Raw genomic sequence first — 13,058 nt, 5'->3', positions numbered from 1 at the left:
CTGATTCTTCAGAATCTTCTTCTTCAGCCCGAAAAGCGTTAGTGCATTTTTTATAATTAGATTTTAATGCAATAGACTTACCTTTCTTCTGAGGTTCATTTGCGTCAAGCTCGATTTCATGACTCCTCAGGGCGCTGATCAGCTCTTCCAAAGAGACTTCATTCAAATTCTTTGCTATCTTGAATGCAGTCACCATTGGGCCACATCTTCTGGGAAAGCTTCTGATGATCTTATTGACATGATCAGCTTTGGTGTATCCCTTGTCAAGGACTCTCAATCCAGCAGTTAGCATTTGAAATCTTGAGAACATTTTCTCAATGTTTTCATCATCCTCCATCTTGAAGGCTTCATATTTCTGGATCAAGGCAAGAGCTTTGGTCTCCTTGACTTGGGCATTTCCCTCATGAGTCATTTTCAATGATTCATATATATCATAGGCGGTTTCCCTGTTAGATATCTTCTCATACTCAGCATGAGAGATAGCATTCAGCAAAATTGTCCTACACTTGTGATGATTCTTGAATTCTTTCTTTTGTTCATCACTCATTTCTTGTCTTGTTAGCTTGACTCCTCTAGCTTTCACAGGATGAACATAACCTTCTACCAGAAGATCCCATAAGTCACCTTCTAGACCAAGAAAGTATCTTTCAAGTTTATCCTTCCAATATTCAAAGTTTTCACCATCAAATATTGGTGGTCTAGTATAACCATTGTTACCATTTCCATTGTGTTGTTCAGTGGAAGCAGATGTTGATGTAGGTGTTGGATCTTCACCAGTCATCTAAATTATGTGTTTTTCTCTTCCTGAATCTTTTCTAACACGGTTAAGTGCTTGCACCTAGAACCGGCGCTCTGATGCCAATTGAAGGGTAGAAAAACACTTATAAAGGGGGGTTTGAATAAGTGTAGCTTAAAAAACTCTTAAGATAAAAATACTTGCACAAAGATTTTTATCCTGGTTCGTTGTTAACTAAACTACTCCAGTCCACCCTTGACAAGGTGATTTACCTCAACTGAGGATTTAATCCACTAATCACACAAGATTACAATGGTTTTCCACTTAGAAACACTCTAAGTCTTCTAGAGTATCCTGATGACAACTTGATCACTCTAGGAACACAATGCTTAGAAACACTCTAAGACTTTCTAGAGAATCCGATCACAACTTGATCTCCTCTAGTCCTTTACAAATTAATGTAAATACTTACAAGAGTATTATAATGCTTCTGATAAAGCTATAATCACAACTGTGATATTTCTCTTAAAGTTTAAGCTTAATCTCACTAAGATATTACAACAGCAATGTAGTGAGTTTGATGAAGTTTGAGAGCTTTTGATTTGAATAGCGTTTCAGTATTTTTGCGTAAAGAGTTGTATTCAGCTTCTCATCAGAACTTCTATTTATAGGCGTTTGAGAAGATGACCGTTGGGAGCATTTAATGCTTTGCGTATTCCGTACAGCATTGCATTTAATGTTTCACTCTTTTGTCAACTACCTCAAGCCTTGCTTTTGCTGTGACTACTGACGTTGCCTTTAATAGCTTCTAACGTTACTTTGGTCAGTCAGCATAGCCTGCCATCTTGTACTTGATTTTGATTTGATCTTTTGTAGATACAACGTTTGAATCTTCAGAGTCAATACAGCTTGGTGCAGAGCATCTTCTTGTCTTCTGACCTTGAAGTGCTTCTGAGCGTGATACCATGAAACTTCAGTGCTTCTGCTTCTGAACTCATGTTCTTCTGATGCTTCAAGTGACCATGTTCTGATTCTGCTTGACCATCTTTTGATGTCTTGCGAGAGCATGTTCTTATGTTGCATTCTGAACTTCTTGAGTCAAAGCTTCTGAGCGCTGATATGTGCATACTCTTTATATGTTTCCTGAAATGGAAATTGAATAGGATTAGAGTACCACATTATCTCAAGCAAAATTCATATACATTGTTATCATCAAAACTAAGAATATTGATCAGAACAAATCTTGTTCTAACACCACTACGTTCCTAAAAGTTAAGATGGGTTAAAGGTGACTAAAGGTCTCTGAGCTCCGACGCACCCAAAGATACATGCATAAACCTCTCTCATGCAAAATAGGTACATAATAACCAATGGAGGCCTAACTCAAGCGCGAACTTCATATTGACTAACCCCAAGCATGCACAAGGGGGGTCTCCATGACTATGCCGCTCCTAATCTTAAGTGTTCTTGAATCCGGGAATAGGATTCGTCCTTCATTTATTTCCCAAAACAGCCATGAAAAATAAAGCAAACAAAGCAAACAATAGAAAACATTTAAGTGATTCCTAAACTTTTAAGGTAACCCTTCTTTTAATCGAAAAATCCCCAGCAGAGTCACCAGTTCTGTAATACAGTGAACTGACTTTATATCGAAATGTCACGGATAGCATGAGTCGCCACCGACTTTTATTTTATCCAATTTAAAGAAAGGCTAAAAGAACAGAAAAAGACCTTTTAAAAAGATTTTGAGTTCGGGGGGTAATTTATACAAAGGGAAGGTGTAAGGCACCCTTTGCATCCATGGTTATCCATGGACTCTTAATTGCTGTTCTCGTTTGAAATAAATGTAGAAGAAGAGAATACGGACTTTAGCTCGTAAATGAGCGTAGCCATATTGAAAGTTTATGAAAAAAAAATGTAGAAAAAGATTTTTAAACCAGAGCAATGCAATTAAGGGAAAATTACCTGGTTAGATGAAAAATGTTCTTTAGCCTTTTAGGGTGAAAGGGTCTATCCTTGCCATAAGAGGGCAGGAAGTCTTTCGTTTGGATGTATACGGGTCATCGAATTATCGTTCTCCATAAGACTGTCCCATGCCATAGAGGGGCAGGTAGTCTAAGGGAAAGATCAGAATAGCCTTCTTCGTTAGGCAACCAGAGGATACCTCAGCACTTCGTAGGAAACTTTGAGGGACGAGGTCATATTTGGCGAACCGAAGGCAGTATCATTAGGGACTTATGACCTTTGAATGAACTGAGGGCAACATTTGCTGAGGTATCCTCGTATCCGAGGGACATGGCTATTCTGCAAAAAAACACAAGGCAACAAGGCAACAGGAAACAGGCAACAAGAGGGGTACCATAAAAGGTGCGTGGGTGCAACAATCACGTGATTAATTCATAAATTTATCTTATAATTAGTGATGCTAATTCAATTCAAGGCTTGCACTCCCTAAGATTACTAACCACGCAATAATATAAACAATATAATTAAAGCAATATGGGGAAGGGGAAAAAGAAACCAGCGGATCTGACTCAAGTAATAATTAAAGCAGAATAAATAACAAGGTTGAGATTTAGGGTTACCGACTACTGAGCTTTGGCGGTTGACTAACCCTGAAAATTGGAAAAGGAAAAACAAACAAACAAGGGGTGAGTGCATTATCAATTCGTTGGCAGATAACGTTAACCCTAATTTAATAAAAAATGGCAAAAGGAAATTAAAATAAATATGAAAAAGACATAGCTTTTGATTTGATCTGATATGGTTCGTAGTCGGAGGCAAAATCCTGTTGCTAACCCTGAAAAAGTTTGGCAAAGGCAAAGGCAGAAAAAAAAGGGTGAGTGTAGGCAGAATTCATTACATTTGAAGGCAAACCCTAACTCTAATTAAAAATAACAAATACTTAAATAAAAATTAAGTCGGGACTTAGCTTCGTAAAAGGCGTGGCGCGTTATCGGGAGAAACCCTATTGCTAACCCTGAAAACCTTGAAACAAACACACAAGAAATATTTTTTCAGTGTATGGCTAATTCTTGCAAATCTTAAATCGGGCGTAAATTAAATAAAATTAGATGATCGATTTAATTAATTATTGGTTTTTCAACCTAATTAATTAAATCGATGAAAATAAATTTTTAATCAAAACACAAAAAACATTCTCATAATTTTTCATTATTTTAAGAAATTATTTATGATTTTAAGAAATTATATGAATTAAATAAACAATTTTTAAAAAAATAATTAAATAAACAAATAAATAAATAATAATAATAATATAATTTTTATTTATGAGAAATAAAGTGATAAAAAAATCATTATTAATATATATATATATATATATATATATATATATATATATATATATATATATATATATATATATAACAAAAAATAAGAAAATATGTATTGTGTAATAAAATATAAAAAAAAATTGAAAATCTTATCTGTTTGATTATGTGTGGCAGCGGGCGTGGGTCCACCATACACCTGCAGGTCCAAGGCCCTTAGATCCAAATGGCAGACGATCAAATGGCTGAGAAGCAAAGGGCGCACAGTACGCAGGCACATGGAAAGCAGTGAATATATATGTTTTAAAAACAACAAACCGCGCGCGATTCGTCCAATGAGAGAACGCCACGCCATCATCTTCATCCTCAAGCAGCCTGCAAGTTTGGCTACGAATTTTCTACGAACGAAGAACCGTGGCTAGTGTACCTGCGAATTATGAAACGCTATACGTGCGATATAAATTTGGCGTGACCCCCTTATCATGATCGTCCAAGGCTCAGGATCATCATGGTACCTGCAATCGATCATAATTTTGCCTAACAAGAAAAGCCCTAATTTGGAGCTCAAAAACCCATCAATGGTGAAACTCTTATAACAGCACATAAACACAATTATCTTTCCAGAATTGATCAGAGCATTAACATAAACACGAATATGCCACTAAAATTTAGTTATGATGCATGAATTTATGAAATCAAACTTGAAAAAAAGTGGACAAACCGTGAGTTTTAGGGGTTCGTTCTTGATGATTCAGGACCTGGTAAAGATTGGTGTAGTTTCAGGGATGTCCAGGGAACGTGTTTGAATGATCAGAATTCCTTGAATTGGCTTGCAACTAGGGATTTGATCTTGAATTTTTCTTGAGATTTTAAGAACTCGGTTTGGGCATAAGAGGCAGCAAAAACGTGTAACCCTTGCATCTGGCATTGATCGATACTTATAATGAAGGGATTAGGGCAACAAAATTGAACCGGATCTTTTTGCATCATGAAATTTGATTGTGATTGGAAATTGAATTTTAAACTTTCTAATTATGGCTAAATATCAATCTTTTGTCTCATTCTCCAATTGCACGAATTTTATAATGAATATTGGATATTTGTGTGATTGATGATGATTGGAAATAAGAGCAAATGATATCTTTTATATTTTCTCTTAATTATTTGGTTTAAATTGTATTTTAAATGAATAAAAAATCCAATAAAATAGCAATAAAAATCAAATAATTTTGGAATCTCGTTTGGAGGCTCTTATAGACTTGGGGAACAAGATTGGGTCATAAAAAGTTGGGCTCCTTTGCAAAAATATTCATTTTGAACCTTTTCTTTTCACATTTTTCCCTCCAAAATGGTCCAACTTTGACAAGGCCTATCTCCCTCAATTTTTGTGGCATGGAGGAGTTTTAGGACGTTTTAGAAACCTTAAAGGATCCTCTAACCAGTGTCTTTGGTCTAATATCAAAATATTTTTCCATGCTCCTTTTGTGTTCCTTTGAAATAAATGACTTTTTGTTGACTTTTGAAAAGGACCTATAATGTTTTGGTCCATATCTCTCAAATGAAGCATTTTTAGACTTGGCTTGTGAGAGACAAAATTGTAGAGAGTTCAGTTTCCTTCAAAATGAGCTTTGGATGGAAAATTTATGATGTTCCATGTAGGAGTTACGGCTGGTCAAAATTCAGTTGACTTTCTCCTATGAAAACCCTAATTTAGAAACTTTTGGAATTGTTGATTTCTGATCTTTCCTTGACGAACCATGATCAATTCTTGATCAAATGGTGAATGTTACTTCAATATGAGGATTTTGACAAAAAATCAGGAGTTTTGACTGTACTTTGACCACAGTTTGACTTTTAGGTCAATTCAGTCGACTGTTGACTTTCTGAACAATTGAGTGATCAATCCTTTGAGTTGAGACCTAAAACTTGTCATGGAGGTAATGTAAGACATCATAGACCATATGAAAAGCCTTGGAGCCCTTGGTTCATTGATTTTCCTTTAGAACAACAAAACCCTAATTTCCGAGCCATGTTTAGGAAAGTGTGTCTTGGAGCTTTGTACCTTGATTTGAATTTTAACAAAAGAAATAGTATGGGAAAATTTTGGGTTATGACACCACTCTCAGTAAAAGTCGGTATGTTTTATCATCCCCAGTGAAAGGTGGTGCTTTAACCTCTCTGGTGCAAAATGTTTTCCCCAATGAAGTTTCTTTTCCCAGCAAAGTTTCTCCAACAAAGTCTTGTTTTCCCCAGTGGAATTCTTATTGCAAGACATTTGTTTTCCCCACTGGAGTTTCTTTTCCTCCCCAGTGGTGTCTTGTTTCATCATCATCATATGCATTCGTTAAACATTGCATTACATCTTAGGATAAAAAATTGTGTGTTTATATATTTAAGTCTCTTCAATCTCGTCAAAACGAATATTTACAATCATCGTATCTCCGGATCGAAGAAACTTAAATAGGGGCATCTGTCATACCCCAATTTTTGACCCTAAGATCATACATCATTCGCATATCAATCATCAATCAAGAAGTTTCTACTTAGAACTCTACTTGTGATGTTGTGCTCAATTCATCTGCAAAGGAATCATCGGGCACCCATGTTTTAGTTTGTATATATTGTTTTACTAACCAAAATACCAAAAATATTGCCTTGTGCTTTTGTATGTTTGTGTTTTGTAGGTACCAAGTCAAAATATCCATCAAAGGAACATTTTTCAACAATTTCACTGTGCAAATCGATTTGCATAAGGTGTAAATCGATTTACATAACTGTTTTTGCACCAGATTTGCTTCTACCATCAGTGCAAATCGATTTGCATAATGTGCAAATCGATTTGCCCCAGGTTTTTCCTTTTTTCAGCAATGTAAATATATTTGCATAAAGTGTAAATCGACTACACCAACGCGAATTTGGAAAAATGAAGGCAAATTTCAGTTTTGAAAGTGTTGACATCATTTGCAAGCATGGGAAGCATGACTTAGCTCTTGTATTTGATTACCTACATCATTTGATCATAAACCCTCATGTGATTGCATCAAGACCATTGGATCTCATTTTTGGCTCCAAATCCATTTCCCAAGCCTAATTCTATTTTCCAATCCTAACTCCAAACCACAAAAATTCCCAAGCCTAAGTCCTATAAATTGAGTCATTCCCCTCTTCATTTTTCAAGCTTTAATAGCCAAGAAAACTCTTGCTCTTTCTTTCCTCATCTCTTCCAAACCCCTCACTCAAAGCTCTTTTTCTTCCATATAAATTAGTGAGTCACGTCTTGAACCTCACTCATTTAGAGCTAAACCTCCATCCAAACATTACTTTCTTCATCAATTGTGAGAGATCAAGGCTTGTGGTTGTGTGTTCTTGAAGAAGATTCCAAGTTTATGAAAGATTTGGTAAAATTTTAGATCCATTCCATAATTCAAGATGTGATCCATTGCTGTTTATGTTTGATGCACCTTTGGTGCTACATTGTTGAGTTTTGCTTGCTTACTTGATGCATTTTCGTGTACAATTTCATCCAAGATCACAAAGTGTTTGGTTTTATGTTTAAACAAGTTTTCTTCTCTTGATTTGCTGCTTTTTTGAAAAACTGTGTTGTGCAAATCGATTTGCATCTGGTGCAAATCGATTTACATAACTGAAAATCTGCGCGGATTTGAAAACAGAGTTATGCAAATCGATTTACACTCTGTGCAAATTGATTTACATCTGAGCAAAATTTGTTTTTGCCTTTTTTTTGACTTGTTTTTGGTTCTAACTCATCATCTACTCCTTTCTTTTGATATTTTCTTTGATCCACAAGTTAGAGGCCTTATTTCTCTCTAATTTCAATGGACTTAGGGCATCGATAGGATGAAAATCCGAATCCGAAATATTAAGTGATTGAAATTATGGATGAAAGGAGCTTTAAATGTGGTTCCATCTTTTATTTCTTTTTCTTTTGATCGATGAAAGTCTTAATACCTTGAGAATTCTTATGGATTCTTGGTGAAGACTAGATCGTTACCTATTTTCTTTTCGTGCGGTATTGCTTTCGGAGAACGATCTACATATCGTTTTCTAGCATGTATTAGCACAAAGATTTTTGACCGGCCTCGTTGTAGGGTGACTTCTACATAAGTCACTTGGCGATCTGCTTAACATAGCGCAACATTTCGTGTCCCGAATAAAAAAAATCAAATATGGAAGAGAATTGTATGCGGTTGATTTAAGACTTATGGAAGTTTATCGTGTAGTTTCTATGATTTTATTAAGCTTCTGATAAATTTTCATTGAATTTAAATCCTAGAGCATCCTTCACTCACCATCGATCTTTATTACTAACTTTGATAACATACTTGACAAGTTTCAAGATGGTTATCTTTAACATCTAACAATTGACTTTAATTTCCGCATTTTATTATGTCGCTCTTTATTTTTCGCTTTATTGCTTTATTTTATCATTTCATCATGTTTATGTTTCCGCCATTTTCTCTTTGTCCTTTTGGACGTTTACATTCCGCTATTTTTTCTTTGTCCATTTGGACGTATGTTTATGTTTCCGCTATTTTCTTTTTTTCCACTTGGACCATACTTTACTTTTGTGCTAAAACATTAATCAACAAAAAAAAAAATCTAAAAAATGTTTAAGGCTCTTTTTCGGACTATCGGTTACTATCCCTAGCATTTTGGAGATTCAGACTTATGGACTTAGTACCTCTGGACCCTTATTCTGTTATTACTCTGTTGTTATTCTGTTTGTCTGGCATTGGATTGTTGTCTGTTTGTGTATGCTGGTATTTCCTTGAAAGTCCTTGATGGTTAATTCCAAGGCATTGATATAAGGATTTTACCCGAAAATAGCCGTTACTCGGCCTGATTTTCGTCAGAATTTTAATGTGCTTAATGCAAAGTGGTGCTTAAGATGATTAGTTCATCTGGATCCCCAAGTGGTAATGCGTTGGTTTAGTATTGATAAGTCCAAAGGATGGGAAATCTACCCTTTCTTTAAAATATCTTTTGCCCTTAGTGGCTTTTTCTTCAAAAGTTTAGACACGACTAATTGTTGAAACGAGTGGCGATACCCCCGCGAATTTGAAATTGATTGATATAATGAGATCTTTTCCGCGTGAGAGAGCTAGTGGCATACTCGTTATTTCTATCCGAGTTGGAGCCCTTCTTTCATTTGCGATGCAAAGAACTCATTTGTTCTCGTGCTCAAGATTAATGGATGAGTATTTCTCTCCAACGATGATAAAGTGTTTATTCGTTTTTTTAAACGTTTTCCCTTTTAAGCGGAACTACATTAGCCCCGACTTCTCCATTGCACCAAGGAGGTATGTAGGCACTGAAGGATAGAAAAACACTTAGAAAGGGGGGGATTGAATAAGTGTGACTTTAAATCTTGGACGATAAAAATAAATTGCACAATTATTTTTATCCTGGTTCGCTGTTAACGAAGCTACTCCAGTCCACCCCCGCAGAGATGATTTACCTCAACCTGAGGATTTAATCCACTAATCGCACGGATTACAATGGTTTTCCACTTAGTCCACGACTAAGTCTTCTAGAGTATCCTGATCACAACTTGATCACTCCAGGAACAACTGCTTAGACAACTTCTAAGACTTTTCTAGAGTCTACTGATCAACCTGATCACTCTAGTTACAAACTGCTCAGCCAACTGCTAAGACTTCCTAGAGTATACTGATCACACGATCACTCTAGTTCCTTACAACTTAATGTAATCTATTCAAGAGTTTACAAATGCTTCTTAAAAGCGATAATCACAACTGTGATATTTCTCTTAACGTTTAAGCTTAATCTCACTAAGATATTACAACAGCAATGTAGTGAGTTGATGAAGATTCTGAGCTTTGATTGAATAGCGTTTCAGCAAGTTTATTTTTGTTCAGAGTTGTTAAGAATTGGTAACCTTGCTTCTCATCAGAACTTCATATTTATAGGCGTTGAGAAGATGACCGTTGAGTGCATTTAATGCTTTGCGTGTTCCGTACAGCATTGCATTTAATGTTATACGCTTTTGTCAACTACCTCGAGCCTTGTTCACGCTGTGTCTACTGACGTTGCCTTTAGTAGGTTTAACGTTCCTTTTGTCAGTCAGCGTAGTCTGCCACCTGTACTTCCTTCTGATCTGATGTTTGTGAATACGACGTTTGAATATCATCAGAGTCAAAACAGCTTGGTGCATAGCATCTTCTGATCTTCTGATCTTGAAGTGCTTCTGTTGCGTGATACCATCTTCTGATCTTCAGTGCTTCTGATCTCATGTTCTTCTGATGCTTCCATAGACCCATGTTCTGATTCTGCTTCGACCATCTTCTGATGTCTTGCCAGACCATGTTCTGATGTTGCATGCTGAACCATTTGAGACACAACTTCTGAGCGCTGAATTATGCGTACTATATATATATATTTCCTGAAAGGGAAATTGCATTGGATTAGAGTACCATATTATCTTAAGCAAAATTCATATTATTGTTATCATCAAAACTAAGATAATTGATAAGAACAAATCTTGTTCTAACAATCTCCCCCTTTTTGATGATGACAAAAACATATATAAATGATATGAATTTGCGATCAGAAAGAGTAGACGGCAAAAGACAAATTACACAGCTATAGCATAAGCATATGAATATGTCTCCCCCTGAGATTAACAATCTCCCCCTGAGATAAATAATCTCCCCCTGAAATAAATACTCGAAGAACTTTGATAAAAGACTTCCCTGATTATTTCGGTAGAGACGATCATATAAGCTTCTGCCTTCAGAGAATTCATAGCTTCTGACTTCTGCTTCCATTGGACAGCTTCAGAACTTGAATTTCTTTAGATCCTTAGAACACTCACAGCTTCTGATTCCTGCTTCCATCGTGGACAGCTTCAGAACTTGAATTTCTTTGATCTTCAGAACATTCACATCTTCTGATTTCTGCTTCCCTCGGATAGCTTCAGAACTTTGAATGTCTACCAATCATCACTTCATGCTAGATTTGTATCAGAACATTGTTGAATGTACCAGAGCATCATCAGAGCATCTCTACATCCTGAAATGTTACAGAACAAAAACTAAACGACAAAAGTCAGCATGAACGAGTTAGAACATAAAATGTATGTTTGAACACATTATATGTATCAGAGCCATATAGGCTGAAATAATGTATCAGAGCCATAACATTATATGTATCAGAGCAAATAGAATTTTGTCAGAACAGGATAGACAATGATATTCAAATTCTATTATCAGTGCTTCTGATTCCTGAAGCTTGACAGCACTCAGCTTGCTTCAGTTTCCAAGAGCTTATTCCTTTTACAGAATAACGCTTCTTATGGTTTTGCTTCTAGTGTTTGCTTCTGAAGATTCACTTCACTTCTCTGTACCTGCAAAACACTTAAACCATGTAGAACTTGCAGTTCTTGTTAGAGAATGTGTGGGAGCCTCTTTACCCAGCAACTGATAGATTTAATCAAATCATTTATCATTTATCTTCTCCCCCTTTTTGTCATAACATCAAAAAGAATATTTAAAAAGATTCAGATGTATAAAACGACAAACAGAATCACTGGAATGTAAAACACAAAGAAACTTTTTCATTGATAATCAAAAAAGTTTACAAGACAGGAATGCAGGAAAACAGATGCAACAAGGAAAGGAAACTACAAAGACCAAAAGACTAAGATCCTAGCCTACGCAAAATCCGTGCCAGAACATCATGAATCCCGTCAGTGCTTGTAGCTTGCCTTGTCATGAAGGAACGAAACTCAGCATTGGCTGCTTCTTGCGCGTCCAAACGAGAAGCCAGCATAGCTTGATTCTGATGAAGAGTTTCCAAGGTCTCCATCAGAGCTGAGGTTTCACCAGAAGAAGAAGCACCAGTATTTCTGCCCAGAGGGACAGCAATCTCAGCAGGGTGATCTTCTGGAAGATCTTCAGCTTGTGCATATTCCATTTCTTCATCTGAGTCTGACTCAGAAGGAGCCTTGGCATATTCTGGTTCAGGCAGCTCAGAAGTTCCATCTTCCAATGCTTGAAGAATAGCTGCTAGGTTTGTTGGAGGAGTAGGACCAGCAACTTCAGCACGATAAACCACTACTGGAAAGACCATGAGAGGTGCTTTTTCAGAAGGGTTCATTCTGAACCAGTTGAACAGCCACTGAAAATCTCCAGTCAGCACAGGAAACCAGAGCACAGAAGACCGGGGTTTCCACACCACGATATCTCTGCAGAGATTTTCTTCTTCCAACTCATCTGCAGGTATCTTCTCTTCAAGAACTCTTCTGTTCCTGATGAGACAGTGGTGGCTGCTTTCACCCACTTCCAACTGACGACCACGAGGACCAGGAGCTTCAGACAAGATCCTTCTCTTAGTGTCAGTAGCCTTCACCAGAAAGTCCTGAAGAAAGGTATCCCAGAGGTTGCTCATAGCATACATATCCAGATGGTTAAGGTAGGCAGCACCCAGGATCTCCAACCAGCCGTTTACATCAGAATGTAAACGCTCCAGAGAGGATTGAGTAGAAGGGGTTGGAGGGATTATGGTGAATCTGAAGTCTGGACGAACAACACTATAGGGATTAGGTGTTCTGGTGGGAAAAGGGTGTGAGAGAGGTGAAGAAATATCGGATGGAAGGGTTGAAGGAGAGGAGATATCAGATGGTGAAGAAGGTGGTTCTGAGAGGATGAATGAGGAGGAAGAGGTGGTGGAGGTCTTTGAAGAGGGGGTTGATTGAGGGGAACCGTCAAGGGGTTGATACACTTTGAGAGGGTCATAGGAGATCCTAACTCTTTTAGGTTTGGTTTCTGGTTCAGCAGATGCCTTTCTCTTTTGTTTCCTATCATTGTCTTGATTTCCAGAGCTTGACGATGGATTCATGATGAATTTTCAGATATTGGAAACTGCTAGGGTTTATGATATGAAAAGAGAGAGAGAGACGAAAAAGAAACCGAATGCAGAGAGAGAGAAATATGAGAGGGAAAAGAAACGTTTGAAGAGTATAAAAAGAAAACTGAAAGAGAGTAAATGAT

Source organism: Vicia villosa, unplaced genomic scaffold (assembly GCF_029867415.1).
Source record: "Vicia villosa cultivar HV-30 ecotype Madison, WI unplaced genomic scaffold, Vvil1.0 ctg.000589F_1_1, whole genome shotgun sequence".
In the NCBI taxonomy this organism is placed as follows: Eukaryota; Viridiplantae; Streptophyta; class Magnoliopsida; order Fabales; family Fabaceae; genus Vicia; species Vicia villosa.
Note: the sequence above shows the minus strand (reverse complement) of the source record.